General features: G+C 40.3%; 1 long non-coding RNA gene across 3 annotated transcripts in view; it reads left to right on the top strand.

Annotated features, from left to right (window-relative positions):
- The window catches only part of LOC124387623, a 40,700-nt gene that overhangs the window by 19,939 nt on the left and 4,544 nt on the right, over positions 1-16,217 (top strand). Inside the window, exon 1 of one of the 3 annotated variants that reach the window (XR_006926194.1) lies at positions 13,782-14,396. The exons of the other annotated variants lie outside the window; for them this stretch is intronic. This is a non-coding gene — a long non-coding RNA (uncharacterized LOC124387623). Of the gene's footprint in view, positions 1-13,781; positions 14,397-16,217 lie in introns of those variants that run through there. 3 annotated transcript variants of the gene reach the window in all.

The raw sequence follows: 16,217 nt of genomic DNA, 5'->3' as shown, positions 1-16,217 counted from the left end.
TGAGTGCATGATTAAACTGGCATTGGGCTCCCAAATAGGGAACGTGCGCACTTCCTTTCTTCTTAACCGGTTCTCAAAATAGGTTTGAGTTTTGTTGAGTAATGCATTTAAACATATGATTTCTGACACAAAAATGTTTCCCTCTACTTGACTACAAGCTGAAAAGCTTTGGGTCAAGCCACATTTTGTACAAAACCCACGCTTATCACTGTAGGATAGCTTGTTTTAACCTGATTGGTCAGGAAAAGTTTTCTAGAACAGACATTTTTAGCTGTCATTTGAATAATAATTACAGCTTAATAAACAGCGTTTTAATTGTCTTTTAGAAGGAAGTATCCACTTAGGGAATGTCTGCAGAACAACTGACATTGCCTTTGTGTACAAAGCGAGCAGCTTCATGAAGATATGTTTAATATAGATTGGAGTAGATCTTGAGTGACCTGCTCTAGAGCTCTGACCGCAATCTTCTTGAACGCCTTTGGGATAAATTGGAATGTTGACTGCACCCCAGGGCTCCTCACTCTGCATCTGTACCTGACTTTACTAACACCCTTAAGGCAGAATGTGCACAGAGCTTCACAACATCTTCCCAGAAGAGTGAAGGTTATTATAACAGCCAATTGGAACTAAATGTGGAATAGGATTTTCAAAAAGCACATGTGAAACTTATGGTCAGGTTTAGAGCTGAAACATATGCATATTTGTTTAGTCCATTTTACTACATATGGAGCACTGTTTCCCCACGGACCATTATTACTGATGCACCACCCACTAGACTCTGGAGCGTTCTGGACAGGTAAACACAATGGAAGCCAAAAAAAAGTTTGCCCAATTCTGACTTTATTTCTTGCAATTCCCCCATTTTCTTTAGCCAATCAGGCAGCGTCACCCCTTCTGTAGTACCAGAAAGCTTTACACCTTCAAAATGAAACAATCAGCAGAATCACATGGTATCAAACTAAGCCTCCGATCCCTGGAAAGAACCCTGTCTAACAATCAGCTGTGGAGGAGACGGAACAAGATGAAGCAGAGGAGGCTTCATTTCATACATCAACAACTTCAAACTTCAGCCCGACAACATGGGTATCGTCGGATGCACCAAAAATGCTGACGTTTCCGAGTAATAAAGCCGGAATTGTGAAGAAAGAAGTAAGTTGAATTGTGGAAAGAAAAAGTCCGAATTAGACAAACTTATTTTTAATGTGCTGCAAAAGGGCTTCCATACATCACAGAAGACGCTGCAGAATGAAAAATGGAGGAACGGGGAGAAAACGGAGAAAGTGCAGGGTGAGGAGAAGATTCAGGCCAAAGAACACGACAGAGCGTTTCAAACTAAAACATAAAACACTGTAAACCTTTTTTTAAACTCATTTTAAATAGATTTTTATATTTATGATTTTTTTTGTATTCATATGTTTGTATTTGCATTTTAATGTAATATGGCTGTTAAAAGAAAGTTCTTCAAAAGCTCTTCTTATCCGATTAATCGATGGAATAAGCTCTAATCAGGTGTCCACAAACTTCTGTTCATATAGTTTACCAAGCATTAATAATAGGAATAATAAGTAAATTGCTGTGGCATACAAGGAATAAAACACTAGGGCATGCTGTTTAGTGGTAAATACTCCACTTTTGAAGCATTTCGTGTTTGATATGACCCGGGGGTGAGTTGTTGTGCATGGTGTGACACATTTTAAACCTTATACCTGTGATTCCGAGCTACTGAACACTGCCATATGCTGATCCTCTCTTGTACCACTCACCTAATTAGTTACAATGCAGGGATGGTGTGCTCTCGTGGGTTGTACCACTCCTGGTTCAACTTAGGAATGATAAAGCCAGTAATCATGAATATGAAATTACGGTATTGTGTTTATTAACCCACATTTAACCCGGACACAGGAAACGAGAGCAGGTGTGCTTTGTTTAAAATTATTGCATTTGGTTAATCATTGGAGGAGGATTTTTAAGGCTGATACAGAACCAAGTGAGTGTTAAAGGTGTAGAATATATATATATATATATATATATATATATATATATATATATATTTATCATTTTCTTGAAAGAATTTCCTCCATTCTTTGAAAGTTGGAGGACTGTCCTCTGAAGGCAGTACACCACTTTGTGGCATATGGTTGATCAATACGGTTCTGCGACCCCAGCATCCAGCCCCCCACCCCAGGGTCACCCCTCATGTCACACACAAACACTCTGAACTAGAGTTTTCTAAGTAAGGTTGGTATCCATATAGTACAGCATGGGGCACCTCAGTCAAGCTGCCAGTTTTCAGTTCCAGGAATCGCTCTCTCACCCCCTCTCCCACACACATGCTCACACACTCTCACATGGGTCATGGGATTTATTAGAACTCCCACAATTCATTGGATGCACAGACACCCCCCACACACCCTTTATGTCCCTCTAGCACTCTTTCACTTTCTTTCTTTTCACACTCCTGTTTATCTCTCTTCCTTTCCCCCCTGCTCTCTCAATCAGTAAAGGGCAATAAAGCACTTCAGTGCCGCTCTTATCTTCGCCGGCGTATTCTTCTTAAAGAACACGTTACGGAAGTTCCCACACGCCCTCACACACCTAATGCCATTGGAGAATTCGGGGCCATGGATCGAATTTCACACCGGCTGGAGCAGGTCAGGAATATATGGACTGGCCGGAATTACTCTGATGACCGTGCAGGCAAAGAAGAAATAAAAACAGGAGATTTTGATAGTACAACTATGAGTGGTAAAAGTGCTATGGGGAACGCAACTGATTTGTCTTAGGAGAAAACAGGCAGCAGTTGAACCAACACTGGGTGTAGTTAAGTAAATTGAATACAATGCAGCATTAAGAGAAATCTAGGCGTCTAGATGGGGACAATTTTCGTGACATCGAATGTGCTTCGTCACCTTCTAGAAAATAACCTTCAGTACAAACCTCATTTTTGTATGTCATAGATCATACCAAGGGGCATTTTTAGGAGGACGACTCACTCTTTGCAATAAGATGCTAAAATATATAGATTATCTAATATGAGAGACTTGTGTGTGTAGATGTACTGTATATATACAGGTACAAAATCACCACCTCCGGAGGTGTGCAGTGGGTGTGTGTTTCTTTTTTTTTTTAGGTGAATTCATTGTCTGTGCATCATCGTTCTTAGAATTGTTCTTGGAATGCAGTTTTATACACTTGATTAGCTTTTACTGCCTGGAATGTCTTGGTACTTGAGAGTTTTATTGTTTCATCGGCACTTTCAAGCCCAGATTGTCATTACTCTTTGAAGATATGGCCAGAGGGAAGTGCTGTATGCGATTTCCCAACTCCCTCACACCGACTAACCGTGCTTTTTCATGATGGGCGAAGTGACCTGTTTGTTTGTTTTTTCGTATTTGCTATTCTTTACACTATACTAAGATAACGAAATATATGGTAAACTTTATGTAAACTTTTTTTTTATGTTTGCTTGCCATTTAATCTTGTTCTTATTTTCTCGACTAGATGGTGTCATCCTTATATTTTACATCCTGTGGCTGCAGTCTATGTGGGGGAACGCTGGAGGTCGTAAACAAGGCCAAAGCATAATTTGCATATCTACAGTCAGATGAGAGATTGATGGTCTACCGTCTTTTTAGGTGTAAGCCACCAGAACTTTCTTGGAACTGATTGTCTGGAGGGATGAACACACTTTTATTTATTTCGTAATTTGTTGATTTCTGTGGCTGATCATTTATCAGTTAAAATTTTCCTATAAGTGTTCATTAGGTTGGAGATCCGGTGACTGCAATCTAGCATCTAAAAGCATACATTTCAGGACATCAGCATCTTGAAAGCGACCACTCCCGTCAAGATAGAAATGCTTCATCATAGCAGAGGTGTAAAGAGTCCCTGAGATACCTTACTGAAAAACTTACTCCATTACCATGTTAAAAGTCACTAATTCCAATATGACTTGAGTAAATGATTTGAAGAGGACATGAGTATTTGACTCGTATTGAACGCAGCCAGAATAAATGAGCCATGACATTAATTAATTGAAATTGGAATATTGGATCATAATTGTAGTTGAGCAGAGAGTAAAAGTTGCGATTACGAAGTAATTACGAAATTACGAAGTACATTTGCTCAAGTACTTTACACCACCGCATCTTAGAAAAACGATCAATGTGAATAATCTTATATTGATACACCATGTTGTTCTTCTGTAAGTTGACTAAAACCAAGACAGCATAGTGTCTCCACATCTGCACTTCTGTTAAAACCTCCATATAAATATATGGAAAGTCATGTGACACAGGATCGCTTGTAGTTTCTTATTTTAAATCAACACTCAGTAATGAACTCCAGTACATTGTTAATACTTTGTGTGTGTGTGTGTGTGTGTGTGTGTGTGTGTGTGTGTGTGTGTGTGTGTGTGTGTGTGATTGTATGGTCCAGTCTTGAATAAAATCTACTCCTTTAACATCTCGTGTATTAAACTATGGAGCTCTTTTTAGTTGATATTTGATGCCATTTCAGTGTATTCAATGCAGTTAGTTTAGTAATTTGCTCAGGAAAGATCATTTTACCAATATAGCAGCTCTCTGTAATGGCATTTTTAGTTTGGAATATAGAAGTTAACGCAGATTTCCATAGGCACTTTGGAACCTATTGTGCTGGTCACGTTTGATGCGTGGGGCAATAGGGAGTTGCTCACATTGCACTAGAATAAGCCAGTGTTATTGGGTCTAATTCATCTATTCTATCTCATCAAAGGGCAGCTTATATTTCAAATGCAGCCCTGAAATCGAATCCTATATAAGTAAGCTGTGAACGCAGCTAGCTCGTAATTATTCAGTCAGAATTGGTAATTGATATAACGGTATTCAAGCGTTAAGATGTAATGGAAGACCAGCGTGCTATTGAGTTACAGAAAAGCTGGGCGTGACTAATTCCTCTGAATCGGAGCAGGATCTAAATGTTTGCTTTCTCTCTCTCTCTCTCTTTCTCTTTTTTCTCTTGCATGGACACACACACACACACACACACACACACACACCCATGCATACAGAAGTTGTACTGAGAGTTTAGGAGTTTGATAATGATGACGCTCTTGGAAATGCTTTTAGTATTATTTGCTGTAAAAAAAAAAAAAGAAAACGCATTACGTAAGTCAGTGTTTGCTGTGTATTCTAGCTTGTACTCGTACATTTTGAACCCTGCCCATGTTTGATTACCGAAAACCTTTCAGCACCATATCTACTTCATTCAGAACACTCCTTTCATATTTCTTTGCAGTAATACATCTACCTCTGGACTAACAATATGGCAAAGGGGCCGGCTAACAAGATTTCTGAGTAACCAAAACAGCACAGCGGATCACAATATCTTGTAATTGACTCAACTCAATCATATCATTGACTCAACTGTTCTTTCACACACATTTGGTTAGCAATGTATTGTCTTATGAAATGATGTGGATTGTCCTCACCATTATAACCATCTCCACCAAAATATGTGCATCATCATAATATCATTTCTTTGTTGTTGTTTTTTGTTTGTTTTTTTATAACCATTCCCTGTGTTCATGCCATCAGTCACAGTTGAGGTCGGGGTTATACGCTGATGTGACTCTGCATTCGTGTGGATGTGGCAGCTGCACAAGCAGTGCCATACATGCATATCTTTCTAACATCTGGAGGATTCAAATGCAGCATCAGCGAACAATGCTTTGTTTGACCATTTCCTCTGATTTTTGCACAACATGGTGAAGATGGTAAGAGTTGAGGTGAAGGAAATGACAAAAGGAGTCGCACCATTGAATGTGTTCAACAAGCCATTAAAATGATTGCCTTTCGTCATAGCAATGGATTAGTATTGGCTATAGTATTTATTTAATATTTTTTTTTAATCTTGATGTGACACAGGCCATCTACGCTAAATTGGAGGGAGAGTTAAGCTAACCTTCCTCTTCCTCATGCATGTACATACATGTATACACAAGCTCATACACGCTACGTTAGGCTAGTGGTATTGTTTGGAATCCCGATCGTCCCAATATATTTTTCACAAGACTACAGAAGGCAAATAACACTTTAAGAACGTCTTTATCTAAAATAAAAAGCCAGAGAAGACCCCCCATGGTGCTGACTTCACATCCTCAATGCTCTACACACGTCTTTTATGCATAACACAAATCAATGGCTCAGAGGTGGCATTTAAGGTTAAGTCTATTGGTACGCAAACCTCTGTTAAATAGTCCACAGCGATTGTAAATACGATGGCAGCGAAATACGTGTCTCTGCAAGAATTGCTACTATTGCAATAATCCCAGCTTGACTGTGCCCTAAGGGTCATCATGGATCTCCGGAGAGATCGGACACAGGCGCGGCATTGTTTCACATCTATAGTACAGACAGCTGGAGGCCGAGGTGTTATGGGAAGCATAAGAGGTGCAAATGGTGCAGCACAAGCGGCTTCTGTTGTATTGGAACTTTCCTGACCTTGTTCTTACACACTCTTTCACACACACACACACACACACACACACACACACACACACGCATGCACACATACACACTAAACACAGTGTGGCCCTCGAGAGATGAAACACAGCACACATGCCTCAATGACTGTTTTCATTTTCAATCATCTGTATAACCCAAGCATTTGAGGTTGACCATTTGGTTCATGTCCTGCTGGCCCCCTCTGTGTAAGGTAAAGAGCTTTCTATCAGTGTCCGACCTGCTGCTTTTTCAGCTCCACACAGCATCAGTGCTCCCTTTGTTGGAAGGAACAGCATGAGCAAGGCTTTGTGTAGGAGTGGTGCCAGACTGCTTGTGTGTGCGTATGTGTGTTGGGGGTTTAGTGACCAGAAGATTGTTAGGTTTTTGTGTATGCATGGCATTAATTAGCTGCATCCATTATAATGTCAAAGGAAGGGTCCCCTCAAGGATAGTAAGACAGATGAGTGTGTGTGGGGGGTGTATGGGGTGGTAATTCAATGTATATTTCAGTGTTGATGTATGCTTTGTAAGGTAAACTCACACACTGACACTCGCATACGGTGTTCCTAAAAGCTCACCGCATCGTCTTTGTATCTCCGGTGCTGCGCATCAGCCGGCATTTATGCAAACGATTATAGATTGGCAGGGATGCGTGTGTGTGTTTGCACTACTAGAAATAGTACGATGACGTGCTGTGACCCGTCTTCTGTAGGTTTATATGTTTAAATAGATGAGCTTAAACTGTAAACAATGTATTAGGCATTTACGAATGCCAAGTAAGATGCAATGGCATTTTCTAATATAATGTGTAAAGCTTCGGGGTGGCTGTAGCACTCATCGTAATGGCCAATTAAATCCTGCAAAATTGTTCACGTGACTTTTTCCTTATCCTCCTTGTACTCCTAGTAAAGATATAGCAAATAGCATAGCTTGCTTTATTTTTTTTAGGAATATTGCTTGAATTGTGAACTAGTAAATCTAGTTGATTTGATCTTGTGATTTTTTTTTTTTCCCTGCACTCAAAACTACATTCTAATGAAAGGCTGAGTACGTGTGTGAATGAGAGGGAGGGCAGTTTAGTGGTGCGGTTGCAGGGAGAAGAGGTGGAGAAGGTGGAGGAGTTCAGGTATCTGGGGTCAACAGTGCAAAGTAATGGAGAGCATGTTAAAGAAGTGAAGAAAAGAGTGCAGGCAGGATGGAGAAGAGTGATAGCAGGAGTGATTTGTGATAGAAGAGTATCTGCAAGAGTGAGACCTGCGATGTTGTATGGTTTAGTGGCATTGAGGTGGAGCTGAAGGTAGCAGAGCTGAAGATGTTGAGGTTTTTGTTGGGAGTGATGAGGATGGACAGGATTAGAAATGAGTTTATAAGAGGGACAGCGCATGTAGGACGTTTTGGAGACAAGGTGAGGGAGATTGAGATGGACATGTGCGGAGGAGGGACATGGGGTATATTGGTAGGAGAATGCTGAGGATGGAGCAACCAGGAAGGAGGGAAAGAGGAAGGTCAAGGAGGAGGTTTATGGAGGTGGTGAGGGAAGACATGCAGGTAGTTGGTTTGAAAGCGATGTAGAGGACAGGGGGTATGAAGACGGATGAGCCGCAGTGGCGACCCCTAATGGAATAAGCCGAAAGAAAAAGACTCAAAGCTACATTCTTGTATTCTATTTACTATTCACAGAGGGAAATGCAACACTTTCGTTTTTTTGTCTTTGCTGACTGCTCTTGTTTGTTTTACTATTTCTATACAATCCCCATTTGCTGAATGTCACCCCCCCAATCGTTAACACAAGTTGAATGAAAGTATGAAGGCAGACACCCATGCAAGTGTCAACGTATGACTCCTTGACGTGTCAGTAGATACACGGTCACTGAAGTGTAAATCAACTTCACTGCTTTACAGTAATGTGTTTGTGGTGTCCTAGTGAAGTCCACAGACAGGAGATTTGAATTAGTGTTAATTACAGTAGTCTTTAAACAGAGATGCACTTTCACCGATAGAAGTCAATCATTTCCTAAACAAATATGCAAATTTGTTTAAAACACAAGGATAATTTACGACTGTAAATATTTGCCGTTCCTCTCTGTTTATGAACCGAGTTGTTTACTGCACGAGCGGGAAAAACCCTCGGCACGTCGGCTCATCGGCACGTGTGAACCCGAGTCCCTTTGTTATGAAAACAACATGAGGTGTTTTGCGTGGAGCCCAGACTCCTAGGCTTCGTTCTTATTCGGCTGTCAGCTTCAGTGCCGGGCTTCTTCACACAACCTGCATTCAGGATCTACAAAGGGCCTCCAAAGATTTGGACTTTTTCTAAGCTTACTCGCCTTCTGCTCTGTCTGTGAACAATTAGGACTAAAATGAACTCTGAGCATTCTATTAGGCTGAGGTCAATCCTACATTTTTTTTTCCTTCTCTATGCAGCCACTATTTCAGATTTCTGAAACATCATTCGACCCTATGTTTGTGCTGAGTGAGCAAGTCTTTAGAAATCGCAGGTAGTAAGATGTTAAGTTTTAGTCTTGACTAAGGGACTCATGAAGATAAAGCAAATGAGGAAGGCACGACTTTCTCGTTTAAAAGACAGGATCAATCGACCCGGGAGCAGACCCAACCTCAGATAACGTTCCCTCAGGAAGACGTTTCAATAGCTGTGCAATATTTAGGATGCAGGACACTGTCATAGACACTTAAATCCTAAATCACTATAAAAGCTTTGGCACTTATTGCCATATGAATATTTAATATTGACCCATGCGTTCTCTTAGAATAGCACTGTTATGCTTTTTTCAGGTCAGTTAAGGACTGTTAAGAAGGGGGATGGGGGGAATCACAGGCTCTCAGCCTTTTAGTACATTTGTTGGTATAAGGACTGGCCACATGGCTGAGTGTTGTTTCGAGGGCAGCTACTGTTTTCCCAGTGATTCACTCTGAAATCATCCACAGCAGCCATTTGTTTAGCAGTTAAAGGGAAGTGTTGCTTCCTTCCTATAAATGTCCACTTGATACAAGGCTTTTATTAAAAAAAATAAAAATAAAAAAAGGAATTACACCATAAGAGCTGCAAACAATTTAATCAGATAATACAAGCTTTTAAACATTTTCACTGATTTGCATGTATTTCTTTTTTTTTTTCTCGCTCATAATTTAATGATGCATTAGACTGAGACATAATTTCGGCCTTTTGACTTGGGAAAGAAAAAAAAGAAAAACGTTCCCCTAATGTTGGAATTCCCGCTCAGGAACTCGGGCTGGTCTCCTGAACTTAGAGATAAAAAAAATAATAATAAATAAACTGTCTGTTCCAAGCACAAGCAAGACACAGCATTTATTACTTTTAAATGTCTGTAGACAAGTATTTGTTTTGGATTCAGTTAAATACAGACATATTCACTTGTAAAATCTATAACATTGACTTTGCAGTTAGACAAATGGTTATTCCCTTACTTTCACCAGGGTTTGGGCAGGGTCTTAAAAGGTCTAAAAAAAATTATAAAATTAATTTTAGGCCTTAAAAAGCCTTCAATTGTTTTAGGTCTTAACAAATTTTAAATAGTTCTTATTTTCTGATGTTCAGAATGTTGTTTTTTTGTTTTTGTTTCTTGTAGTGTTGCAGTTCTTTCTTTCGCTAGCCCAAATATAATTCACTGTATTACGACTAAAAAATAAGACTAACATGCAACAGCCAATCAGTTTTCTGTTATTGGCACGGGTCTCTCTCAGATTGCATCACTGACGTATGTCGGATTTTTTTTTTCCAGCTTTGGGGAAGTGCAAGATTAGCAATATTTAGTTTGAAATCAATGAATTCAAGGCTTGGTTAAGGCCAGTTGCTAAAATGTATTTGTGTGTTTTTGATGTGATATAGGTCTTAAATTTAGTTGTTAATTGTCTTATTAAAGTTATACATTTGACTTAGTGAAATCTGCAGAAACGCTGTTTGACAAATAGACACATGGAGGTGAAAAATCATGTAATTTGTAAGTTGAGGTGTTTTTTATTTGTATTTTTTATTTCTTCTAAAACGTTTTTCCTGCTTTCCTCAGATCATTTAGTGCATAACCCGAATTCCGGAAATGTTTTTAAAAAATTTTAAATAAAATGAAAACTAAAAGACTTTCAAATCACATGAGCCAATTCTTTTTTTATCACAATAGAAAATCTGTTTCTTCTTCTTTTTCTTCTTTAGGCTTCTCCTATTAGGGTTAATTTCAAATCTGATGCCTGCTACAGGTCTCAAAAAAAGTTGGCACAAGGAAAAAAAAACAAAAGCCAGAAATTTTCAAACGTCACAATTTTTTCTAATTTTGTGTATAAAAGTGTCAAATTTCTCAGTGTAAACATTATGTTCTATTGTGAATAAAATATTGGCTCGTCTGATTAAAGTATTTTACTTTTCATTTTGTTCGATAAAAAAAAAAAAAAAAACGTACCAACGTTTCCAGAATTCAGGGTTGTAATTTTGAGTGACAATTCCTGTAATCCTTATCCATATGTACAAAATGAGTCCAAAAATGTAGCACACTGACTTTGTAGTTTCTTGAAAAGACGAGTAACTGACGATACGCAGATATGACGAGCAAGTCGATTGATAACTCCGTTCATGCCACATGCTAAACTGTTTTAATGAAATCATTTTGGAGTCGTAACTCCAGGACTCCGTTCAGCTTTATATACAAACCAAACTAACATGGTGTCATTTCAAGCATCAATCTACGTATAGCAGTATGTAACTGAATTATTTATCCGTTAGCCGTGCTTTGTGATAAAATGTAGTGTTACTAGCTGCCTGCGTAAAATTCCAGATGGAGCGACAGGAACTTTTTGTCTGTGAAGTGCAGTTAAATGAATGGGCGAGGCAAAGATTGACCAGACATGTAACTTGTCACTTCAAATTGTAATTACCCAGGTGTATGACTTCCTGTGAAATCCACCCACGTGTGTTCCCAGTGCCAGAATTCAAAAGCAAAGGAATTCCTGTTGTTTGCATTTGCAACGTCTTTGATAAGATTGCGAATGCGAGGTCCTGAGATTACTGAGATTACTTTGCAGGGTTTTTCATATTCTCCTTGCTCATGCATTCAATTCAGTAGAATTCAGCTTAATTATTTATATTGCACTTTTAACAAAAAGGACATTGTCCCGAAGCAGCTTTGCAGAGATGGAGGTTGTGAAGTTTGAATGGAAAGTTTCGTTCCTTATAAGTTAATCCCTAATGAGTGAACCAGTCTTGATTGTGGAAAGAAAAACCCCCTGAGCTTGTATGAGGACGAAACATTGAGAGGAACCAGACTGAAAAAGGGAATCCATCCTCATCTGGGTGGCACTGAATTTCCATTTCTTACAGTTCCATCATTGTTGAGGTGTGCAGCACTTAAATGCAGAACTGTTCGTGCGAACCGCAGTCCTAAGCCGTAAGCAGATTGTTGACATTAATTGCAGTTCAAATCCATACGCAAATTTCTTGAGTTGCTCATTAATATAATGGATCTTTAGGCTGTTTATGTGGAACCATCTTTAGCTGCAGAGACTGGTCTCCCATTGAAGAGAATTCCATCCAGAGGCAGGGAGTTGGGGTTGAATCAGGCCGATCCGAAGAGAAGGAAGGGGCAGGAGCACTGGCCACTGATACCCCAGGAGCATGGTACTCCTCGAGAGAGAGAGTGGAGGGGAATTAAGTACTTAAGACAATGTACTGAATGTTCAGGGTATAAGAAGTATACATTGATTTCTTCATCTTTCGGTCATTGGACCCAATGTTCTGGAGCTGGATTCTTCAAGGTTACTGAAGAGGAATGAGTAAGTAAATTTTCAATGTTACACAATTAACTGTAATGATTTTTTTTTCTTTCAACAACACTCTAATCATCTATGAAAAGGAAATAAATCATATCAGAGAATTGGCTATTTATTTGGGTACCCATGCATTTATGAATAATAGAGATGAAAAAACTGGATGACTAGATTCGGCTGAGTGAAGCAGTACTCAAATAGAGTCGACAAACACTTGAGAAAGTGCAGCACGTTCAGATTCTCATTTACAGCCACTCATAAAGTCCGGCCATTAATATTTTAGTGTGTTTTCTCACAGAGTATCAGTATTATTGCTGCAGTGTTGCCACCCCTCTCCGTATAGAATTAAAGGCCCGAACAGACCTGTAAGCACGGATTACCTTTCTGCATCGGTAAGCTGAAAATAATGCATCGGGGAGCATGGAGATGTGCTTCCAGAAAGAGAACATTTTATTCAGATTCAGGATTAAAGGTCTTTAGAGATCCGAGCAGCTCTCGAGTGATGGCGCTGTAGCCGGAATCACAATCAGCCGCAAGTTTCAAGAAATAAATGTACACAGTAAAGCAGATGATCGGAGGATGCATGGGGGAGACAGAAAAAAAAGCTCAAGCACCAACATCAGAGCTCCTGCATCTGTAATTGGAGGATGTAACAGTAGCTTATAAAATGCTCCCGATACACAATAAGAGCTCGGTTTGACTGACGACAAAGTATTTTAGTTTAGTACTTTAGCATGAGTAATGACCTAGAGCGAGAGCCACGCCCTTTTCAAGATAAAATAAAAAATAATCAATGATTTGCTGTTTAAATGTATTATACTTTTGTGTCAATATCAACCTTGGTCATATAAAATAATAAATGAATAAAAAAAACTAGGGCTGATTTCTTCCCAGCCCAGAGTGTATACATTTATTCAATGTGAGCTTCTTGAGGAAACATAAAGCCTAAAAGGTTTGCAGCTGTCTGCATGCTTTCGAGTGTTGTGTTAAAAGTTTTTCTCACAACCTTCTTGTTATGAAATCGTGAGACCTCACGATACAATGCGCATCATTATCAGGTCATTGATTGATATTAGATTTAAGACTCCTATCTGATATCAGGAGCAGCTGTTTCTGGTCATATCAAAGTGTTTGGGCAGAGTTGAAAGTTCTGGTGCAAGTCCCCCGAGAGGCAGCATACAGAGAAGCGTTGACGCAGTTATGTCTACACGCCGCACTTCTGTCTGCAAGGCTGCCTAATTGCAGAGCACAGACGGCGGCTGCCGAGTGTTTTGACTGTAGCGGATTAGTGGAACACTACCTAATTACAGTAATGCGTTCTCACAGTGACAGCTGGGCCACTGCCACCGGACTGCAGTGGTTTTGGGTAAAAAATGACATCCAAGTGAAGTCCTGCTTTTTGACTAGAATTGTCCTTGTCATGAAGTTTTGTCGGACCAACAGGACGTCTTTACATCCATGACCATAAAACCATGTTTGATTTACTCCTACTTGACCCCTTTATCCTCCTGTACTGGGAACTATTTTTGGCTCTTGCGCCATGTCCAGTAACAGAGCGTTCGCAAGGATGTTCATTGTTACATGTGTACCATCAACACTTCCTCATTGTCTGGATTTGACATTAGTGCCATGCAGTTTCTCTACTGCATGTTCCTGTGATGCAATGACCCTGTCTGTTGCGCTGCTGCCATCTGCAGCTCCCGATCTGCACTTGAAGTCGCTCTGCATCTCCTCACACATATAAAGAGGCAAACAAAAGACTGGGCAGTGTTTGTTTGCTTCTATTGTACAACAGTGTGGGTTTTGGATTACTTCCATAACGTTCAGCCGGATACATGACAATATGTCCATACCCTCCCCTTTCTCCTCAAGTGTGGCAGGTGCTGGGTTCAAATCGGTCTGAGTCATCCAGTGCACTACATCGGAATGGCATTAGTCATGCAGGGCTCCAGTTACTGTACTCCAGGCCTTTATGTCTTGAAGCTGTAAAACATGACCAATTCCCACTAATTCTTTTGATAGATCTTGTAGCGCTCTTCTCGAATTTCAGATTGATGAGCCGAAGTCGACAGAGGATCACGGATGAAATTGGTGCAGGAAGAGCACGCTGGACAGGAAGTAAGGACGCTTCCCAAAGGCAGAACTAGTTCACTATCTTACCCTTTCTTAAGAAGATGATTCATTTCTTCATCCTGATACTGTAGATTTATTTAGACTGCTGCTGTTATTAAAACCTGCTTTCCAGTCCTCATCCCCGGGTCTCTTCCTTACAATAATGTACTGAACATTCTTTCTCTTGTTTTTGATCGCTATAGAAATAAAATTGTACCGATCAGGCTGCAGTTTTCTCAAGATGAAAGTGGAGTGAAATTATATGCAAATGAGATGAAAAACATATTGTAAAAAAAAAAAAAAATCCCACACAAAATAATCTCTTGTAATTCTTTTTTAAATTATTATTATTATTTCAGTTTCATTTTGGGGCTCAAACGAATGGCTCAGGTGTGTATTAGTGATTACTGAGTGGCAAGAAGGTAGATTGAATATAACAGTTGCTGCATAATGGATTTTTCAGAAATACAAGAGAATGACAGTAAAGAAGGACAAAAATGTGATTTATATCTAAGGAACGACACATACAAAAGGAACGAGTTTAGGGTCGAGGATTGTTGACTTATAAATGACCTACTGGCGCCACGCTTTCCCCCGTGAACAATCCCTTCGCTCATAAACTCTGTCATATGGGCCGTGACAAGCTTGGAGGTCGGCAATGACCTGCTGAAAGTATGCCCTCAGCTCTCCTCGAAAACAACGTTCCTCTGTATACTGTGTGCAATACTCAGGAAAGGATTTAATCGCACGCCTGCTTGAGCTCTATTCCTCTGAGGCCTCTTTATACCCTCTCACTCGTTCCCCAAGCACTTCTGAGGTGACTTTGTTTGTTTGTTTGTTTGTGCTGACACCAGCGCTGAAGAGGAGCGCAAGTAATCTTGTTGCCATATGGTGTTTGGTCTGCTTTGTAGTGGCCACCCTGGGAGATGGCGCTCTGGAATTACAGGTCACACATATACATGGCGGGCCAGACACACACACACACACAGGCAGGAAGTCATCGCCAGTGCCTCTTACTGTCTAAGTGTACAGCCAAGGTGTGTAAACAGACGGGCATTTGGCCATGCACCAGGCACCCTTGGTGAAAGTATCTTGATCAGTCAGGAAGGCCATTAAGAAAACAGTGTGTGTTCAGCTCGGAGGAAGTGTCAGCCAGCGCAGCGTGATACTGCAGTGCTGCTCTGCCGATCAAATTAAACACACACTCTGTGTGGGATCGAGTTTTCCCATAGAGAGCAGATCAATCATCACATTACTCACTATGACCGTAAACCCCTCACCCTCTGATGTGATACTCACAACCCTTTCCCTTTCCTCACTGCGATCTTTCCACTAGTCAGCTGACTCCCACCGGCCAATCGGCAGCGCGGTTACGCACATCGCATTCCATCTGGCTGAGAGGGAAAGCTTTTTCCTGTTCCAGCCAGCTGAGAATGAGAATGCAGTGCAGAGCCTTTTCCAGCTTTGTTTTTCTCCCACATAGTTTTGGACTCTCGGCCCTTTTGGCAGGGAAACATGGCTGCAGTCAGGGCTGAAGGGAGATGATCGTACCGTTGCTCATTTGTTGATTCAAGGATAGGAAATCAGAAAGATGATATGTGATGAGAAGTCCAGATGCTTTGTTAGTAACACGGATGTGGGTTTGGAAACGATCTATTTTGACCAAAAAGCGTGCAGTTCGTCTGGAACTTGAAGCCTTTTAAAAAAAAATGTCTATTCTGACGCGAAGTCCACCGGCGATCACATCCATATGCTCTGTGTTTCTGTGAGAAAACTACTGGAACTTCACTTACAAATTTAGAATAGAAATAGAATAGAATAGCCTTT

The sequence above is a fragment of the Silurus meridionalis genome, chromosome 6 (genome assembly GCF_014805685.1).
Source record: "Silurus meridionalis isolate SWU-2019-XX chromosome 6, ASM1480568v1, whole genome shotgun sequence".
Lineage (NCBI taxonomy): Eukaryota > Metazoa > Chordata > Actinopteri > Siluriformes > Siluridae > Silurus > Silurus meridionalis.
Note: the sequence above shows the minus strand (reverse complement) of the source record. Positions and strands in the feature narration are given on the sequence as shown.